This window comes from Anomalospiza imberbis, chromosome 4, assembly GCF_031753505.1.
Source record: "Anomalospiza imberbis isolate Cuckoo-Finch-1a 21T00152 chromosome 4, ASM3175350v1, whole genome shotgun sequence".
Taxonomy (NCBI): domain Eukaryota; kingdom Metazoa; phylum Chordata; class Aves; order Passeriformes; family Viduidae; genus Anomalospiza; species Anomalospiza imberbis.
The window spans coordinates 36,826,998-36,849,126 of NC_089684.1; the positions used below are offsets into that span (position 1 = coordinate 36,826,998).

Below are 22,129 nucleotides of genomic sequence, written 5' to 3' on the forward strand. Positions count from 1 at the left end.
GACCTGGATTTTGTGTCCTTGCAATAAGTTTTATGCGCTACCTTTAGTAGTGACTTAATACAGTACTCAAAACTGACCTAAGCAGAAGACAGTACATTCAAGCACTACTAGCTGTGCAAATCTTTGTTGGAGCAAAATAATTCTGTTTCCAGACAACATTCAGATCTGACCAATACCAGTTATTTTTAAATGCAGAACATACTTTACATTTTCTCCTCTCACTCAATGCTCTTCAAGTTTAAAATTGCCTTATGCAGCAAAAGCAGTATACTGAGTGATTGCAAAGAGAAGATTCCACATACACTTCAAGAGCTGTTCAGATACACCAAAAGCTTTGAAAACTGTTTTTCTTAGATCTATATTTGTACACAATTTTCCCATATTATATTCTAGAATTGCTTCTTCTGTGAGAAAGTTAGGCTACGTATTTTCTCATTAAAGACATAATTAGCACTGCATAAGGACAAAAACTGTTTTGCAAGGGATTGGGATGCAGAAAGTGACTTTCTAAATTGAAAAGTATTTTAATGATTCAAAATGTCCTCTAAATAGTCTTTACTGGATAGTCATTTTATAGCACAAACAGGGAAAATGGTACCATTTAAAATGAATAACAGAATAAAGCCAAATTTTCTTGTTCCAGTAACTTGATGTAAAAAAAAAAAAACAAAACATTCTGTAGTGTTGAAACTACTCTTTTCCTCTCCCATCTCTAGGGGTTTTGTTCAAAATTTTATTTGAAGAAAATATTTCATTGAATACAACTTTTTTCTTTCCCAATCCCTGTAGCAACCTCTTGTAAACACCAGCATTTTCACAGCTGTGATTCTGATGAGGTTTTAAATCACAAATCTGTCACCAAGATGATTTATTTGAAAGGCCACCACACCACAATATATTTTTGCCATTCTTAACACACCATTAATATTAAAAAAAAAAACAAAAAACTTACTTCAAAACTTCTTTCCAATTGTTACAAACAATTGTTGCTACTCCTTGAAAGATCAGCACTACCATACTCCTGTGAGGACATAACAAGGTTGACCCAGAAAAACACCACAGAAACAAGGTGTCTTCCCTTTTGCCAGTAATATTTTCAGTGCAACAGTTCCTTTTTTCTCCCTCCTCCATTTTCTCTTGACCAATGCTTATTTATACTTCAATTAAGGTTTATCTTTCAAACTACCAGGCCTGAAAAAAACAGCTTCAGGTAAAACAGCTACTAAGTGATAATATTCTATTACATCCTCCAGTTTTTGATCAGAAAAAATATTCTCTACCAAAATCATCCAAATGGTTATGAGAAGAAAAAAATCTGGGGTTTTTTTTTTCAGTTTTTCTGATGGCACATCATGTAGCAGAAGAATTTCCACTTGGATCTGATTGCAAATGGAAATTTAAAACAATTTCATAGAATTAGATGACTAAGTAAGCAAAAACCTCTATGCTTTAGAACATTAAACAAATTTGCAACCTGGAGAATAACTGACTTTTTGTTAAACTTTGTTTTGACACACTTGCACTTATGAGAAGCCCAACAATAATAGAACAAAATTTTTAGGGGAAATAAATGTATTAAAAAAAAAAGAGATAAAAAGACTGCCTAGAAAGTTGTTAAAAAGTAGGAAGCTTAGCTTAAAAAATCTATGGGAAACACATTTTTGTGGGAAAAAACTTCTTAAAATGCTAACTGTTCAAATTTTTACACACCATTATTAAAATTACAATTCCTAAACTGAGGCAAGTATAAATATAAAAATATAACCACATAGAGTATTTAAAGACAGAAAAAATATTTTCTGGGCTTCCAGAATCATGGACTACATTTAAGAAAAAATGGCAGGCACAAAATAAGTGTCTGTAATTATATTAAGTTTCTCTGCTGTGAAAACTGCTACTCAGCAGTAAATAGAAGTACAAAAAATTATTTCCTGCCCAAAAAAAAAAAAAAAAAAAAATCAACTTCACGTTTTATCATTCCAACAGTTTTATTAACAAGATAACAATATTTTGTTCTCAGAACTTTGAAAGCAGAACCTTGTGAATTAATAGCTAATTCAGATTTAAAATTAATGAGCTTTACTGCGTTGATTTTTTTCCAATTTTCTTGAATCGAATTTCCTTTAAATAGTCTTTCACAAAATACATAATCTCATAAGTCCCAACTGAGCAACAATAAAGTCTCGTTAGTCTTTTTCACCCCATAATCATTCATGCTGTATTTTAAACAATCAACATAAATTGCTGCCTTGGGAAATTATTTTGGAGTTACAGAAGAAATATGTGCCAGTTTAAGTTGTAGTTTGTTCTTGTAAAGCATTTTATACTAAGAAGTCTTACTGGCCATACGAGAGTGTTTTCTTATTACTTTTTTTTCTTCTCCTAAGTGTGGATTACTCCTGACATATGTTAAATCCTACCTGTCTACCTACTTTCTAACACCTCTATTTAAACCTAGCATTTTTTACAGAGGTGATAACATAGATTTATATATTTTAAAGGAACACTTCAAAACAAATCTAAATAAGAAAAGAAAAAAAAAACCCAACCAACCAAAAAAATCATGCAGAGTTTTTTTTTTTGTTTGTTTTTGTTTTTGTTTTTTTTTTTTTTTTGCCACAAGGAAGGAATTTCACAGGATAAGTGCTTATTTCAAAGGATTTAATTTTCCCCATACCTCATTGTCAAGTCATGTGTTTCTGGCATTTTGACAGCATTTATAATGGAACGAGCCCCTCATTTGCTGACCTACCAATTAAGCAACACTAACAAATAAATCAGAATCCACCTCTGGGCAGTGGGCCAGCACAAATCTCACCTACCACTTAGGTGCTGGCTTTGACTCATTTTGAGAATAGATTGCAGCTAAGTATGACATTAACTGACATTTACATTTTACCCAAAGATTCAATTGGTGTCTTATTTGTCAGTACCACACATCCAATAATATCTTGTTTCATGTAGTTTATTATTTCGGCATTAGTTTTAGTGGTACAGGATCAGAATATGTTTTCTAAGTTCAGTCAATGTCCACCATGAAATATAGAAAGAGAACTGTCACCATACTGCAGTATCAACTCCCTGTAAATAGGCAAGGTGCTTACTGCAGATTTGGAGTGCAGATAGCAAGCAAATTTTACAGAGACAAAGCTGGAAGATTAATTACTCTTTGGTTTACTACAAAATTTACACTATCAGGTAAGAGAAGGTGAAACGTGGGAAATCCACAAGGCTTTTGAGCAAAAGACTGTTTTAATTAAGGCTTCCACATTCTTGCAGATCACCTAAGACATGCTTATATGTTTGCAAAGGTAGCTTCAAGTGTGGGCACCCTGAAGTTACATATCTCATGAAGAGGGAGACTGAGACATGGTGCTATCTGAAGGCTTTCTTCAGGATTCTTTTCCCTCCTTTCTTTGAGTGCTTCTTTTCCTGTACTTTAGGAGGGTATGAACAGAGCAGTTGACTAAAAATATGGGATTTCAGTTTTAAAAGTTTTGAATTATTTTGAAATGGAAATTTCTGTAACCTCAAATATGGAGCCATGTTCTCTGACCAAATAATATTTATCCCATGTAAAAACTTATCGGTTTTCACACACAACAGAAAGACTCCAGTACTTCAAACCCAGCAATTAGCTTCTTCCTGAGCAAAACCAGCAAAGTTGAGATAGATACTGCTCAAGTTCTTAATGCCCTGCACCTTTTATCCTAAGAGCAATGAAAGGATTCAGCCTCCCATGAGAAACCACTTATTTAGGCACACAGTTTTCAGACAGGAATCAAAACTACAACTCTTCCATGGAAGGACAGGTCTCCCTGTAGACTAGAAGAATAGTCTGAAGTATCTGCTCTTGCATAACTTTCTTTTGTGAGGCCTAGGTAGATCTCACCTTAGCATGCAGACTTTTGAGCATTTCAGTCTACAGGAGCTTACTCCAAACATAGAATTACTACCAGAGATGATCTGAAAAGCATGGTACTCCATTAAAAGCTAAAGTGTTAGGAAGATAGACTGAATTTTTAAATTATGGATTTACTGATTTATAGATTATTAGATACCTAAAAAAAAAAAGGACCTTACTAATATGAAAGTATGAAATAAGTAAAATAGAGAGAAGACATTAATACGTTTGAAATTCACAGTTCACAGATGTCTCAATCACCTTTAAGCCTTTATTTTTCTCTCACAAGATCTGTAGATGCTCAGCTCCCGCTCGGTCCCTAAATATTAAAAAGCAGAAATTGAAGCTTCAAGACAAGAGCTCCCAGACAGGAGATCTGGAAATACAGAGATTTCAAGTCCCCTAGGGAATATCTTGATATCTGACTCATTATGACATACCCAAGATCATGAGTCTTGTGACAGAAACCTGAGAGGTTCAGGGAACCCCAGCTCTTGGTCAAGTCAATTGCATTATCATGGCAGGAAACTTGGGACATAGAGGACACAGGACACCTGAGTGACCCCAATCTCCTTCTTAAAAGACTGCTTACAGCTTTAAAAGCCCATATTTCCAACAGAACAAACAGGAGAATGGTTAAGAAGCCAGTAGGATTTGCTTTATTTTGTTTTTAAATAGTTGTGGTTTTGCAAGGCATTTGAAGTAAAAGTAATAGAAAATATTTCACAACAAAAGTCTTGTTTTGCTGCACAGTTCCCTAACTAGCTGCAGTTTAAAGGATCTATTCCTGAATAGTTTCATCAGTTCTGTCATTCCCATATACTTAAACATTCGCAGAAGAAAGTTTTCAAAGAGCCAGGACCCCTTATTGAAATGTCTCATGAAAAGAAGGAAAAAAGCTTTATAAAAAAACTTGCAATTCTTAATAGGTTTCACTTTTAGTTAGTTAATGATCCAATTCAGCTGTGATCAAAGCACAACAGCTAGATAATTCAGGACAGAAAAAGGAGTTAATTTACTTAGATATGATACTACTTTCTTAATGACTTTACTTCAATGGAGTTTCAATTAGTTATTAGGTTATTTTACTCATTAGTCCAACAAGCTCTCTGCAGGCAATAAACATGTCACTCCTCATGAAAACAGAACCTTTTTTTCTTTTTTTTTTTTTTTTCAAGAGGGATATTTTCAAGATTTATATTATGGAGACTTTTAAAAGTTTGTGAAAAAAGTAATTAAGCACTTGAAGCTCAGTGAATTGGAAATTTATTTTTGTTTAGGAGGTTGAATGACAGTAATGAAAAAGATGTTACTAAGAGCCATTTATTGGTGCCTGATCCAGTTTTCAGTTCTGATTTCCAAACATGGATTTCCCTCCATAAGCTGCAAACCCCTCTCTGCAACACTATATACAACATTATACTGCATGAATTGCTAGAGAGGTTTGTTCTACTTTTTGAACCAACTAAAAGAATAGATTTGCTATAGACTTCTTGCCTCAATTTAGCTGCTCTCTGCTTTCTAGGCTCTTAAGTACCCATCCCTCAAACCAAACTGCAGTGGTAGTGTTATAAATTAACTAACTTTTAGATACGTTTAAATAGGGACAGTCATCAAAGCAAAAGGAAGCTGTTTCTTAGAAAAATAATATTCAGCTGAGCCAAGCGCCTGTCTCACCTCCCAGAGCAAACACACACACCCTCCAACAAAATGGCAAATTTTATACCCTTTTCTGGCCAGGTAGTCCCTGGTCCCTGTCCCCTTTCCCATTGGATGGCTATTCAGGAATTTATATTATCTCCTGACCACCTACCTTCTGTCCCCTCCCATCCTCCTTTTTTTTTTTTGGTCCTGTCTTCAACCCTGCCTCTCTCCCAGCAACACCCAACAGACCAACCAGAACAAAATCCAAGCCACAAACAACACACAGAACCAAAAACTTTCACTCTTTCTCTTAACAGCCTTTTTGGCTACAGCAAAATACTACCTCATCTCTTACAGTAGAAAGCAGGATAAGTAGAGAAAGGGGAAGGTTTCAGCTGCAGCCTTGCAAACCTCATTACCTCCAGGATAAGCAATTTAGACTACTCAGCCATACTGGCCCTGGAGAAGCCAGGCAGAAGTGCTTACTGGAGAGAAGCAGAATTAACTTATCCTTCTAAATGTATTTCCCAAGAGACAAGAGCCCACTAACTTTATCAGCCTAGCAAAAGTGCACAAGAGTGGGTCAAACCAGCTTGGAGGAAGAATAACGAGCTTGACAGCCAGCACTGCTGGGAAAGGCCTGCAGACAGCTATGGAGACAGCCAGGCTGACAGGCTTTTTTATCGTTTTGTTTTTAACAGTAGTCTGATAAAGTAGGATGATCAAACAGAAATGCACATTCATAAAGTCATTCTCTGACTCTCTGAACCCTCTTCTGTTATTTATGGCAAGATAGGAGGTCAAATCAGAGAGGTTTTAGTTGATGAAGAAAAGCTGCAGGAAGGATTTGCTTAATTCCATGAAAGGGGAAGTTTCTTCTTGAAAGAAAATTACTAGGCACATCCTTTTTAAGAACAAAGAAGTTCCCAACAAATTTGTTTTCCAAATGCAATTTTACATAGGCAATTGGTTTTCTCCAACTCAGAGTATTTGACTTTTTGTTTAATTTTTTAAAATAGGTATTTTTAAGGAATCGTTTGCTTTTGGCCCAAATAGTAACACCATGCCTTTTCCTGTGGCTGAAGAAGACTTAATTTTATTTATCCAATGGGCAACTCATGGCATTAAGACCCTCATGCAGAAACAATACTTCAAAAGACTTTCAGAAATTTTCAGAATGTTGAACTCAAATTGAGAGTCTTTCAGGTATCACAAGATTAAACTTTTTCCCCTCAGGTGCCCAGTACAGATGCAAATGCTATATGACCACTGCTGTAAGAATTTACAAGATGCTAATTCTGATTTACAAGATTGGCTTAGAGTCAGATTAAACTTCTACTGTTGAAATTCTTAATCACGATGTGCCCAAATAAATGTTTAACATCATCATTACATTGTCATCAACCTTGACAGCGTGAGGTGTTTACCACATTTTTCAAGCAGTATTTGACAATATACAGGACAGAAGTGAAATTTTAGCTTTTGGTATGAAAAGAAATGGAGTGCAAATTATCCATTGGGAAAAAAAAAAATCAATATTAAAAAAAATCATATCTTGTACCGTAAGGGATTAACCACCGCAGGGAAAAAATCCAATTCCCTGCTATCCTAAATATTTCTGTAGAAACTTCAATATTTTAGGAACAGATGATGTATTACTATTCCCAACTTTTAGCCTCAGCAGCCCTGTATCAAGTGCTTCATTTCTCTCTGGCACAAGACGAGTGTCAGTTTCCCAATTTCTTTCATATGTCATACCACTGTTACGTTGTCATTCCACAAATGTTTCTTCCACAGGTAGAGCTTATAATTGTATTCACATCATCCTCCCAAACTGGTCCCATAAAAGCAGTAAAGGTAAAGGTCAATTAGTGACTGATGTTAGCTAAATACAGAAACAGAAGGGGGCAGAGGAAGAGAAGTTAAAAAGAAAGAATTTCAGTTCTGTGCTGAAAGCAATTTACTTGTATCCAAACACTGGCTTTGTCTCTCTCACTCAAAACCAAAATAAAACACTTCAGCCAGGCCTACAGAGTCTCTAAAGATATAGAAGTATGTTCTTTGAACCTGGGCCTCCCAATCACTGAATTAATATATTAGCCAATTTCCCCTTCAAGCTAAGGAGGGTTAGCTCTAAATCTCTCCCTTTCTAGAATAGTTTATTCATTCTGCTACAGCCACTTTGAGGAAATTCAGTCAAGTAGCAAAAGTTCTCTCTTTGGAGAAGAGTCCTTACTCTTTGGAGTGCTCAACTATTTTATCTTAAAAATGCAATAAATAAGTATTCAAAGAGTCCCTACAAATGCCAAACCAGATTGGAAGGGATTGTCTTCACAAAAGGATCAGGTAACACCATTTATCTGTCAAGACTAGACAATGAATGAAACATTCTATCCAGCCTCTGAGCTCTCTTCTGAACAGAACCTGGTGGCATTAATATAGTAAACAAAAAAGCCTCAAGGAGAAAACACATTCCAATATTAAAATCCCCATCATTATGAACTCTTCAGAAAATGAAAAAAGCTAAAGTCTTTCCTTCATTTCTTATCTTCATGGGGAAAAAAATTTACTAGCAACAGGGACTACAACCATCCAGCAGTATTATTTTGGACAGTTTCTAGTTCTGTAGTGCTTTGTATGCTTAATAGTTCTCAATTAACTCAGGCAGAGGAAACTAATTTTGAAATTGCTGTAGAAAATAGATTGCAGTACTCCATGCAAAAATTAAACTACATGAATATATTTGCCCATGCCAGACATCAAAAAGGAGCATAAAAACAGATATACCAAGGCTGAACCAACTGAGGGAGGTAGGAAACACAAAGATGGTAACTTGTTTTCAGATAAAACTTGTCATAGTAAGACAGAGAACACCAAAACTGAGCTGAAATTGCTAAGCAACTAGAGTTTCCTTATTTTGTCCAGAAGGTTCTGGATGGTAGATAAAATTCTCTGATCATCACAGAAGCCAGAAAAAGAAAAAAATCACATCTAGAACACCACAAATTTCAGCATCTAAGTAACTTCCAGTTCTCAAAGGCAAAACAAAACAAAAAAAAACCACTTCTGACCAAAAGGTTTTGTAGGGTGAGGAAGCATCAGGATGGTCCATGTTTCTTTCTATTTGGGGGCTCACCTCTCTACCTTGCATTCATAGTTCATGACTGCATGGAAAAACTTAGACTGCCCAAATTCAACAGCTGAGCACTGACATTTTCCATGCTCAGGTTTGCTTTGGAGAAGAGTTTATTGACTAAAGTTCAGAGAAGTAGTCATTGTGCAAATGCTGCATGAATATCTCCAGCAATATGAAACTCTCCAGCAAGTAGATGTTCAAACTATCAGCAAACTAATAAACTGAATTCATCTGCCATTTATTAACCTTTTCTAATTAATGTTCTTTCAAGTAATAAAATACAGAGCTAAGTCACCTCAGGGAAGTATAACAAAACAACTGGTAGAGGGACAGCATCAAGAGTCAAAGAAAAAGTGTTTTATAAAGTAAATCATCATCTCGGTTGTTAATGCAAACCTGGATGAATTTGTTAATATCACATGGGTTGCATGTCAGCTAGTCACAACCACAGCTCTGCTGGTCATCACAAAGGCTTGGTCTGTGGCTTCATTTTGAAATAATTTTGAACTTAATTGGAAATGAGTAATTATTCACTGCTACTAAAAATGTAGTCTTTTTGATATTTTCACTTATGTACATTGATTTTCTCACAGATGGGAAGTAGCTTTTCCTTTGTAGGATATATTTTTTGTGACTTTAGGGTGACTCTGAATATTGTTCTAAATCAAGTTCAAGGAATCATACGGTGCTATTAAAAGATATTGTTGCTCAGTTGTTACTCTGTAGAGATGGATGATGAAAAGCACACTTCTACTCCTGCCCAGCAGGACCAAGAATTGAACTGACCTCAGTCTCAGCTAAGGAAAATCTCAAAGCTGTATTTGGTCAGTTAATTCATTTCTTTTGTGAGACAGGAGTTAGAAAATAGGAATAGGAGCAAGGAAGTTGAAAACTTTACAAAGACAGGAAAATCACTTAACCACTGTCACAGGTTAAACAAACTGGACTATGAGAAATTAAGTTATTTCAAGTTGCAATAAATATTTAGTTCCTGATAGGGGTAGTGGCAAACCAATATAAAAAAAGAACAAACATTTACAAGCTTCAGAAAAAAACCTTTACGCCTCATTTTCCAAGCTGAGCTTCAACCCAGGGGTGTACAGGCTCTAGGACAGGCTTATTCAGAGGCTCCTGTTCTTTTGGGGAAATACCTACTCTTAGGTGAGTATATCCACTGCCTGCAGTTGCTCCAGGGAGCAGAGAATGCCTTGTCATTGCTTTTTCCCTTGTCCTCTCAGATGGATTATCTAGCCTCCTCTAGAAGATGGCTAGACAAAAATTTGGATGCTCACTTTCTGACTTGGCTGGAAATACTTAGAAATTTTCTCACAAGATCCAAACACGTAAAAGGATTTATCTCTAACCTCCAACTTCAGGGTTCCTTTTTCCTCCTCCCTCTGCTCTTTTCTGCCCTTAACAGCATTTCCACTGAGGAACCATCACCTTTGCTAGTGAGCTCAGCTGTGTCCTTAGGTGGGTCCCCTTTAGAGCTGTCTGGAACCAGCTGGGTTTGAACAGCCCTGACCTCTCACAGAGGCCAACCCTACTGCCTCTTTGCCTTCCTTCCTTAAAAAAAAAAAAAAAAAAAAAAAAAAAAAAAAAAAAAAAAAAAAAAAAACTTTACCACATAAACCCAATGCAGATAATGGTGTTCCTTACTAAAACAGCATTTTGAGCAAGATTTTTCTAGAAAAATGTGATTCTAATGCTAATGTTGCAGGCTAGTGTAAATTTAGCAAATGGGGAACAGGGAAATCCATAGGGCTTTACATTCAAGAGTTTTAGCAAATACTCAACAGCAGTAAGAATATCTTTCTTGAGTTCATGTCTAAAGTAATTCAGTAATCCATTCCAAAATGATGGCACCCACCTGAGTTTCTCTTGAGCTCTGAACCAATGTACACAATGAACATATTTGTATTCTGCCTGCCTAAGAACGCAGAGGTAGCCATTGCACTTCCCCATTTCTGGTGAGAAATATTGGGATGAGAGTGCAAAATAAAACTGTTTCCACCAAATTCTGCCATTTTCAGACTTCCAATGCAGAGCAATTCTTACTTCAGAGGTCACTCAGCTGCACAGCCCTTGAGCAGTGTGCACTTGCTTAACCTTCATTAGAGAATAATTTCAAGGGAATCTAACTGCACAGGCCTAAGTCAGGTAAACCTTTTCTTTACATTCCCTAGATTTTTTCAGGTTTTATTATTCAACTATGTTTAGTCTGTATTTTATAAATGCTCCCTTCATACCTCCAAGTCAGCGCTTAATATGTTATGGGAGTATTAGGGGTTTGCCTGTAACAACAAAAGAATTAAAGTTGTGAAGTTGGGGGAAAAAGAAAACACTCGTTTTTTTTTTGTCACTGCTCCGAGTTGGTCACAGATTTCAGTGAGAAGCTCCACAAGTAAAATGATTCCCTGTGCTCACTCCTGTTGTAGGATTAGAACCTCATTTCTTGTCAGTGTACATTCATGGATAAAAATGACACTGAGCCTCTGTCCTTTATCCTCTACAAAGGCATCTGTGAAACTCTTTTATCCTGTCCAACCCATCAAACGTATGCTCAGAAAACATTACTAAATCTGCCAACAAACCAAGTTCTCTAATAAAATATAAATTTACTTACTTGAAAATAAAGGCTCACAAGCCTTCAAAGGAAAATCATTAGGCAGCCTTATGAAAAAATCACTAAGGTTACCGATACCAGAATTCAAACCAGAATGAGAAAAGTCACAAAATTCTTTATAGCAACAGTTTTTTTGAAACATAAGTTATGGAATAACATGGTTACAATGGGAAGATAAACTTCAGCAAAATTGCAGACATTCTGAAGTTACACCATTTAAAAAAAGATGTGTTCTGAAAGTAGATTTACATTCACATGAAATAAGAAACTGCAAAGCAGATACAACACACCAGTCTTTATATTATTCATTCTTACTCTTGCACTTTCACAACCATCTTTCATTTTACTGTTTAAACTCTCATGAATTTGGCAGCTCTCTGAAGAGGCAACTGTGTTTGCCAGGAGGCTGGCTACAGACTCACAGATGAGAGTAATTATTAATTAGAATCCACTCAGAAAAATTAATCACATTCATTGAAGTGTAGGGCAGAGTAAAGCTTCTAGTCAGGTGTCTCTACCTGTGAAGGCAGATGGTTTTAATCTATTAGGGGCAGGAAAAAATAGACAAAAAATAACTGAGAAGCAAATTCTTCTCTTACTCTGATTATTAGTCACCTTCACAGGTATCCTGTAAGCCCATGTCTATTTATCCAGCTGATCTTTATTTTCACTCAGTAAAGATATTTTTAATACTAAGACACACACTTTGTTAATCTTAAGAACTATGTGAGTGCATTTGAGGTCTGTGTTTCACTAAATATTGTATTATGACAAGTGGAAGATGTTACTTAAGTTAGTAAGCAGTTACTGATGGGCAATTAATTATTTTTAGTTAAAAGAAGTGGAAAAAAAAAAAAGAAATTATATAATTGAAGTGAAAGACCAGTTATCAAAGTATGGTTTCTTGAGAGAAACGGATGATAGTGGGTGTGGGCAGAAAAGATCAATTGTGGAGTTTCTCAAGGCTCAGTCTTGTGAACCTATCCAATGTAAAATTTTCATGGTAACTCAAGTACAAAAAGCCTCAGAATGGCAATGAAAATGACTGGATTATTTAAAGTCACCAATGCACAGGAAGATTGAATATCACCCCCAGAAAAGGCAGATGATATTCCCTGGATCAGTTTTAAAGTAGAAAGTGCAGTGTTGAAGAAATACTACTACAGCAAGAATAGGTGTCCGAAGCTTTGAGAGGAGACTGAGAAAACTCGATGTACTTGGCTTCATAATCTAAAAATTAATATTCTTGCTTTCTATATGTGTATCATGAGTGAAGCTGTCACAACAGGAATCAAACTGCATGAAGGGCAACACTGGCAGATGAATGAACTGTTAAAAAATATATATAAATATATATGTATTTATGCTGGTAATTAGATACTTCCCAAATACCAGAGCATAGAGTTTGTGTCAGCCTTTCTATTTACAAATACAAGGATCAGAAAACCTTGCTGGCTTTCAGCTGGAGATTGTTCATTTTGTTTGTTGTTGTAGTGTCATTGCCTACAAGAGAAGAAGACTAACTTCAAAACCTCTGTCCCTTATCATGAAATGCTTGCTCTCTTTCAGGTGAATATAAAGGACTTTTCTACTGTAATTACAAAATTCAATGAGCATCTCACCAGCTAGTTTAAGGGGGTGTGGATGAGTACACATGCTGAAAAAACATGTATTCCTACATTTGGGCAAGGTTTGCCACATGAGGGTAAAGAATATGGCTAGTCCAATACCAACAATATCAGGGGCTGTCATAAAAATTGCCAAACTCAGAAATACTGAGGTGTATTTTACTGGGGCGTGACTGTAAAGATCTTTTACCACAGTACTTGTGTGAATTTTAGGAAAGAGGAAGGGAGAGGATGAGACATTGGTATTCTCATTTTTTATCCTCATCCTGCAGGGGATGCTTACAACTACAGGACTCAAGGCAAGTTAGATTAACTTCCAAGGTCAGCCACTACTCTCACAGGCTAGAGGCACCCACAATTAATAGCAGTTGTGATGTTTCTGCCTTAAATGAGGTAAGCATGCTAGAGATAATCCTTAAAACCCAGAGAAGGTTATAAATAAATATATATTAGAGAAAGAGGGTGTTAAAGAGACCTTTAGTAAGATGAATGTGACAACATCATAGAACACAGCCTAGAGCTCTACCACTACATTAGGTTCAAGACCAAACTATAGCCACCATTTAGCAGCAGTTGGCTAAAATGACACACATTTCACAAAATTTGCTTTAAAAAGAAAAATGGCTTTTGAAAAAGTTTTGCTGTTGTTATGCATGTTTACAGCTTGTTTATAGCAAAAAACCCCAACATTTCCAATATATGCCTACTTCTACCCTATTATTCTTCTAGGAAAAAAAAAACACCCAAAAAAAACCACTTTCATACTGCAGGAATATTTAATGACTCTCCAGGAAGGCTTCCCAAGCTGCCATTTCCAATAAAGAAACATGTTAATGTCACACTTTAGCTATTGGCAGTTCCTGTTCTTGCTTTTGGATGCCATATAGCACTATCATAACCACCCCCTCCACATCAGCTCAATTCTTTGTTAGGGCACAAGACAGTATTATCCCTTCAAAAATTACTACCCAGCTTTAAATTTCATGGCTGTCACATGCAATATCTTGAATGTAGGGATTAGTAATGCTTCCCAGTGAATTTCAGAGACACCACCATACATTTTTTATCAAAAAAGATTTAATATAGCCTTTGGAATCTTTCTTAATTTGCTTTCAAATAAAGGTAATAAATTTACTGAGATTTTCTTACATATTAGAGGAAAAAATGAGGAGACTTTTTTTAAATTGGGTTCCAACACAAAATTAAAATGCTACTATGCTTTAATATACAGCAGTAAACATCTTTGCTTCTACTTTTTTTTTCATTTTTCAGAGATGATTTACCACTCTCCCTAATGTGGCCATAAAATATATTGAATTCTTCAGCATGTGACAAGAACAATCATTTCTTCAGGCTTTCTCACTCCAGAAAGCTGGCACAGAGACAGCTGGGGTTGGGCTTTAAAGAGTACTGACTGCACACACAAAAGCTAGTTTAGAGTAGCTAGTGAATTTTAAATCTGCCCCATGGCTGACTGCTCTAACAAGAAATGATGCATTAGTCCTTCCTACAAAGGGAAAACCCTTACACAGCTTGCAGAACAAGGCTTGCAGTTAGGTTATTCCAGGCTGAGGGTTGAAACCTGGTGGGAAATAACTTTTGACAAGAGGGCAAAGACAGTCTGTATTCAAATACAGCTCCTGCATTAAGAAGTGCCCACAACAGTGCCTTTTACTCACAGACTTCGACCTCTGCTCATCTCAGACTTCAGGCTTGGGCAGCCTCATTCCTTCTGGAGGTTTTCTATGTAGCTTTGGAAACCACTGCTGAGCACGGGGAATTGCCACTAGTTCTTCTTTCCCCTGGGTCGTTTTTCATCATTACTACATTGTTCTTCTAAGTCTCCATATTTTATACAGAATCCATACATCTTATTTTCTCCCCTTCCTTTGGAACTTAAAAATTAAGTGGTGCAACACACACCACAGAGTACAAGAATATGGGCTGTTCCTCCCACTTTACTTCTTTAGAGAAGTTCTCAAAACTCTCAAATTGAGATTCTTCCATTCTGTGATTCAAAAGCAACTTCAAGCATTGAGCAGATGGCACTACATACTCAATCTACATGACAGCTGCAGCTGAGATGAAGGCAGTTTCTTCCCTTCACTACTCACTAGTCCCTTTCTCCTTCCTGTATGGGAAGTCTGAATCTGACTGCTTGATAAGCTTCAGGTATCTTTCTGACTCTAACAATTAGCTCTTCTCTATCTGGCATCTTAAATTCATCAAGAGCCCTAGAAAGGGATTTAACATCTGCAGGCCACCCCAGCCCCATGTTCAGAGGTTGGAGACAAAAGTTTCTCATCACAAAGAAGAACTTAGACTTTGAAATCAGTTGCTAGAGCTGATGATAATACAAATACTCAAGTACAGAGGCAAGCTGTTTACAGAGGTTACATAAAATTTAGATTATCAGTTAAATCACGATTAGGGGTTGTTGCAGAAAATGTCACAGCATATTGTGTAGTCAAGATGGCCACAATCCACCAAGCATCCCCACACAATTTCAGAAGGCTTTAAGCATTCTCCCAGGTAGAGTAACACCATACCTCATCAGAAGGCTTTAGGTATGTGCCCATACAGTGTAACAACATAGCACTTCAGAAAGCAGCAAGCATCTACTTCTCTTGGCCTTCAGCCCAGCCTGTTATACCCTGATGTTGATATATTGTACCTGAGTGCCCTCTGTTCCCTTTGGAGGTTGGTCAGTGCACCTGGGCACTCCATGGCTCATTGCTGTCAGTGCTGCTCATCTGCTTCTCACAGCTGTGCCCACTGGGGATGAGGCTCAGCTGCAACCCCACTCCCAATCACCACAAACTGTGCCTACAAGGGGTAGAGGCTAGGTAGATTCCTAGGATTTTCAGGTACACATAAAAATGCCATGTCTTCAAATATATGCTCTCATATGCTTCTCTATAAACTTTTTTCTCATTTATATATGACAGAGGGCTTGCCAGAACATCACTTTAGCAGATAGCAAAAAAAAATTTTTGAAATAAGATTTTTGGGTTTTAACATTTCTGTGGTTTTGCACATATTCTACTATTTCACTGTCTCTGGGCGGTATAAGATTAACATTCCAAAAGTATATGAGAAAAGCACCTCAAATAATTTGTAGTTGACAATGAAATATAATTATACTGAGATATATCATGGCAACCTGGCAATTGAATCCTCTAGAATATGATTCTTCTCATGCTAGTAAGAGGAACTGATGAGAAAAAGAGTAACTGATATGTGCTGTTTAAATGCATGAAACCTGGATGAATATCAGTGAACACTGCTGTAATAGCATATACCTTCACATGCTCTCAGACCAGAGGTCTGAAAGGGTTAGCAAAAGTATGTGACATAGCTGTAGGCTGTGAGAATGATTACACACTAAACCATTTAAAATTTTCATCAGTATTGACCAATAATTTTAATTCCAAGCTAAATTCTCTTGGCCCATCCTAAAGAAGGTGAAACACTATAATAATGTGCCATTTTCAGACATACCCATGTGCAGCTGAATTCTGAATTTTTGGAAGCTAGTTCAGTTGGCATAATTGTTTCACAGATACAGGGTAGTTTGAAAAGAGAAAAGAATCCCCTTGCTAGTCTTAAGTCTAGGGTAATTTCTGTCTTAGTTTACTGCCAGAATCAGACATTGTCTACCTTTAACACAGTCACAGTACAGCAAAATCAAAATATTTTGATTTTCTATCTGATGGACCTTCCCATCCTGACAGATAATGGTCAGATAATCAAAACAGAAGATACCCCAGCACTAGTTCCTACAGCAGTCCTACAAAATGTGATTGCAGAGAAGTCCTGTTAATAGAGACACAGTTTAGCTCTAAGCACAGATTTACATTTAGCCCTGTGCAGTAAAATTTTAAACATATCTGTGTTTAAATATGCTCCTGAATCAAAGCCATAGCTAGCTATCAGAAAGAATCTATTCTTTGATGCTGCCTCAACCTGGTTTAGCTCCCAAATTTTCTATTTAACATAAGAAATTTAAGTCTATGCCAAGACTTGTTTTCTGGAGTTACTTGTCACCAGCATGCAGATGGATAATGCTGCTATTTGTAATTCATATGAGCAACATCCTGCCCATTTTTTTTTCTTAAACTCTATGTGCTTTAGATTCGACTTTTACCTAGGCTGAGAGAGTTTTATTCCTGTTTGGGGTTGGAAAAAAAACCCTAGAGACTGAAAAGTAAATAGTAATAGGAAAATAGACATTAGTACTACTAGCATGCATGTGTGCTGACAACGTACTCATCAAGGAATCATAAGAGTACCCAGGAACTAGACAGGTTTGCAGGGCTTAGTTACATAAATGATGTCAACTACATGAAATTCTTTATTTTTTCATTTAATTTTAAAAAGAAGACAAAGGTGATAAAAAGAACTCTGAGAGGCAAATGTCTGAGACCGTAATGATGGATTAAAGTACAGGGTCAGATAGGCAGATGAGATATAAATTGTCATTGATGGAGCTATGACAGTTTCCTCTGCTGAGAACTTGTCCCATACAAGATCATGATTATAAGAGCAAAAGAACTAGAAGAACTATTCATTTTAGTTTTAAATTGAGGCAGTAAATGTTATGATATTCGTGGTGTGTACCAAGTAGCCATCCTCCATGCAGACCTTTTTATATCTTAAAAATTTTATGCATTATATGGAGATACATATTGCCAGAAGCACCTTCTATTACCAGATACTACTGTAATGAAAGATAGGGATGGAACTGGGAAGGAGACATTAATCATATTTCTTTCTTGAATTAGCTAATAAAAATTATTTTAATAAAGCACTGAACACCAAGAGGACTAAGCTTTTCCATTAGCAGCATTGGTACTTTATATCAGGACCCGTTCAAAAAAAGGTATTACTTCTTTTCATAATTATTTCCTATTAATACTGCTAATATCATTGCACAGGATTTTTACAGAAGTCTCTTTGATGAATTTTAAAAGTAGAAATGAAACTGCAGGCTAAAGTTGTTCTTTATAGCAAGCTCTCATTTGAAGTGGAAATGAGGGATTTTCGTATACCTCATTTTCTTTGTTCTTGTGGTGGTGGATAGCCACTTCTGAGGAGTGCATGGAATACAGCAGTTGCTTTTGGCCCAAGACCACTATCTCTACACTGATATTATTCATTTGCACAATTAATTACAAAGAATTGCTGGGATTTATAACAGAAATAAGGAGACAATAAAAGGCTAGAAGAATTAAGCCCTGTGGAGCTTTCAAGTAGCAAGAAGTCAGGTCCCTGAGCTTACTCAATAAAGCCTTTCAAACATGCTTAAGCCACATTAAAACCAGTTACTAGCCATCATCCCTTTCCTTTGGAAGCTGTAATGTTTAGAAGTTGAAACCAAAATCCTAATTCTAACTTTTAGAAACCCTATGAGGAGGAGATACACAGTTGAAACAAAGTAGAAAACACTTTGCTTGTCGTTCCCTGAAAATGGTGAGAAATATTAGGAAATTGCAGAAATGCAGGTAACAAGGCTTCTAAAACATTTCTTGCAGGTCAGGAGACCAAAGGAGCACAGTAAGATTTCATTTAAGTATGTTTTTAAAGAACTTTGCTAGAAGTTACAAATAGGAAAAAACATGCCGATCTCTGCAAACAGGCAAAATTATTGAAGCCTTGATACACCAGACAGAGTAGCAACACTCATGTTCCCATATTCTTCCTGTAAGTATTCTTAAATTAGCAATTAATAATTTGTGCAATAAACTAGCTTTAGCCACATCTCCTTGTGGCCTAAATAATTATCTCTTTTTGTATCTCTACATTTTTCAAATATGTAGTTGCCATAAACAAGACTGGATATGAGAGGTCCAGACTATTCACATTATCTTTTACTGTGTTTGATTCATGGAGTCCTAGAGATAAAACTGGAATTGACCTGTTTACATTAACAATAAACATATTACTTTTGAAAATTTCTGATTCAGATCAGTATTAATGCCCATGTAATGACTTTTAGTCCCAATTTAAGCTTAAATTTACCCTTGAGCTGCTATTTTATATAAATGTATATAATAACTTACTCTTCCATGCAATACTTACTCTGTAGTAGTACAGCACCAACTGTTTTAGCCACTAAGTTCAAGTCAGTCAACTCAAGGTAACTAAAGTTTTTTGCTGTCTACCACAATGCTCATTATCCAATCCAAATGAGAACTGGGGGAGTATTTGCAATGATATATTAATATATCAGTCAGAAACAGCACAATTGTCTTACATTACTTCTAACACGTTTTTAAGACATCACTGTATGTCAGTGAGCTTAGCAAGTTTATAATGCTTAACAAAAGTTTGTTATTGTGATGATTTTTACAACACTGAAGTGTAATTAGAAAAGCCAATAATTTCTTTGTGTTACAGAATTATTCATATTACCATATTACTAATAATTCCTCATTAGTCATCAGTTCTTTATGAAATATGGAGAAAGCAGGCCCCTATCATCTGGGTGTTAATGACTATATTTAAGTAGAAAAAGAAGATTTAATTAGTTACTTATTTTACTTTTTCACAGGGACAAAAAAAAAATTGATATTATTGTTGAAAAAGCACGACTTAAAATTGGAAATTACCATAAATAAAACTGACTGATATTTACTCAGAGCTCTTTTCTATAGGCCTTATAATAAAGTCATTAATTATATTATCCTAACCTACATTTTTATGTTCAGACAGTGAACAAGATGCCCAGAAAATAGTTGTGTATGTCAGCTTAGTCATAATATGATTAAGACCTTCCTCTTACTTTTTCAAGTTGTAAAAAAAAATGTGGGACTCGAGGCAATTAAAAGGCCAAACTAGTAAAATTTTGGGTGGTTAAAATTATTTGTGCTTTGCACAAAAATTGTTTATTTGACAAAACATATTTCTTGTAAAATCATTACCTTTCTGGAACACTTGTATAATAAATTCAGGGAGTACCTTTTCTTTCTGATGTAGCTGAAATCTTTTGTTCTGAGCTGCTCAGCAATTCATCATGCAAGTTTATAATTTCAGTTTTATACCAACACTGAAGCAGCAATCTGTTTTTCAGTGGGCTTTATTCCTACAGTTAAGGCATTGTAATGCCAGCATAGAAAATGCATTTTGTATCATCATCTGTCACAAGATTACTGTATGATTCAAAGGATGTCACTTAAACCAGACTTTTGAGAGGAAAGATGTTCCTCATTTTCTTTGTGCTTATCTTGTCACAGCAAAGTTTTCATTTGCAAAAATGCAGCTCCAACTGAAGCTAATAAAAGTCGGGCTGTGAAAAAAATAAAGCAAAAAACTATGAAAATCTGTATGTAGATAATTCAAAATGGGCAAAGACAATCTTACATCTGTCTTTTTCTAAAGTTTAGACTTCACAAATTGGTTTTATTTGAAAACAAATAAAAAAGAAAATGCAAATATCCTCATGTTGAACCACTGAGAAAACATTAAAACCAGTCAGAATGCCAAAAATCAAGGGACAATTACATTCTATTTATTATTCATGTTTAAAATGGTTTATGGCTAAGTCCTAGTGGGAAAAATCAGTCTCCAGTGATTTGCCTGAAGGTTAAAGGGAGCACAGGTGATAGCTTTCAGAACCTTCTACCCTTTTTATTTACTAAGCTCCTCTTTTCTGCTGTTACTATCCATCCCATATGAAAAGTAAAATACCCAAATTGAACTATTTATCATCCTATTGCATTTCATGCCTCAAGGATTAAGTAAATAATAATTCCAAGGAATGCTGAAACACCAAAGTTGAAAAAACTGTAAAAGATACTACTAAGTATAAGCTTGAAACCCTTATTTAGTCATCCAGGTAAGAAAAATTTTTGGGCACCTCTTTCCAAGGTGTGGCCATCTGAAAGTAATTACTGTTTGCCTCTGTTATTCATCTGACCCCCTATAGATATAAATTTTAGGAGGGGATATGTTGTGTAGTAAGGGTTCTGCTCCCTCTTCACTGCCTGCAGAGGAAATCTAGATGACTACGTTAGATTAATTGCCTAAACAATCAACAGCAACTGTGCAATTAACACCAACCAGCTTCCATTAGCATTCATCCAGGAGTGAAGGGGTGACAGAGGAATTTTTTCCTATACAGCCTGACCAACATGTGATTTTCCACATTATTTTAGCTTTAGAACTTGTTAAAATTATTCAACAATCAATTTGCGTTTCTTTCTTCTGTGCTTTTAGGGCATTCAGACATTTTATCTCAATGCAAGTCTTCAGTGCTATTTTGTCTCTTTATTTTCCTCAGGTTCTGAGAATTTTTCCCATTTTTTCCCATTCTGCTACAGCCTTAGTTCTTATATTTTAATGGGAGAGGACATAGAGGCCATGTCACTGATACCTGCTCACATGATTTAACAGAGACAAGAGGAGAGGAATTTCTCTCTCTCTCTCTGTAATGTGTCCCTTTGAAAATAACAAAATCTGATCACCTTTAGTAAATTACAGGACTTTTAACCAGTGGTTTCCACTATTTTGCTGTGCAGATTTGCTCCTTCAACAATTTAGCTGATTTACATCCTACCTACAACCTACCTGAAAGTACCACTTTTCAACAATCTTGTCAGCTGGGGGAAAAGTATCACTTATAAAATTGTCACTTTCTAACTTTGTTCTTACATGTTGGTGATAACTTTGAGACATCTCCCTTTTTTCAGCAAAAAAGAGGTAAAATGTTTGTGCATAAGGTGTGATTTTTAAATTTTGCAGTTCTACAATTTACCCAATAGTTATAGATGCTTCTTGCCTGGAAGAACCATCCATGGTCCAGTTCATGTCCTGTTGTCCCAGAAGTTCTAGCTCTCTGCTCTGAGCATTTCTGGTACTCCTTTTCTGTGTAGGGAATAGAAAGTAAATGGTCAAGTGTCTCCCACTGCAAACCCTGAAAAAAAGGAAGCAGCAATGTGTTCTGGTCTTTATGTCCACAGAGTGGTAAACAATGTTTTCTTGAAGTAGCCCTGAGTATCTGTGGCTAAATTATGGAAAGCTCTTGCAAAACTGGTCTGTGGCATTTTAAATCTCTTCTTGTCAGTTGAGCCCTGTGGTTTTGTTCATTTTTCTTCCCACTCTGATACACAAGTGTTTATGAGAAAAAACAGAGACAAAAGCATATTTTTAAGAGGGTTTTCCTTACAGTAATAGTAATCAGCGAGTTTAAG

The 22,129-nt window shown here is 36.0% G+C and overlaps 2 long non-coding RNA genes across 2 annotated transcripts in view; both read right to left on the minus strand.

The window, feature by feature from the left end:
- LOC137472614 (uncharacterized) overlaps nucleotides 1–15,554 on the minus strand; it is a 119,102-nt gene extending 103,548 nt beyond the window's left edge. The window contains exon 1 of the long non-coding RNA XR_010998298.1: nucleotides 15,488–15,554. This is a non-coding gene — a long non-coding RNA (uncharacterized lncRNA). The remainder of the gene's footprint in view (nucleotides 1–15,487) is intronic.
- A 4,446-nt stretch (nucleotides 15,555–20,000) lies between these two features.
- LOC137473404 (uncharacterized) lies at nucleotides 20,001–21,848 on the minus strand. The gene is made up of 2 exons (XR_010998771.1): nucleotides 21,694–21,848; nucleotides 20,001–20,226 (listed from the first exon to the last, which is right to left on the minus strand). It is a non-coding gene; the product is annotated as an uncharacterized lncRNA (long non-coding RNA).
- Between the last annotated feature and the right edge of the window lie 281 nt (nucleotides 21,849–22,129).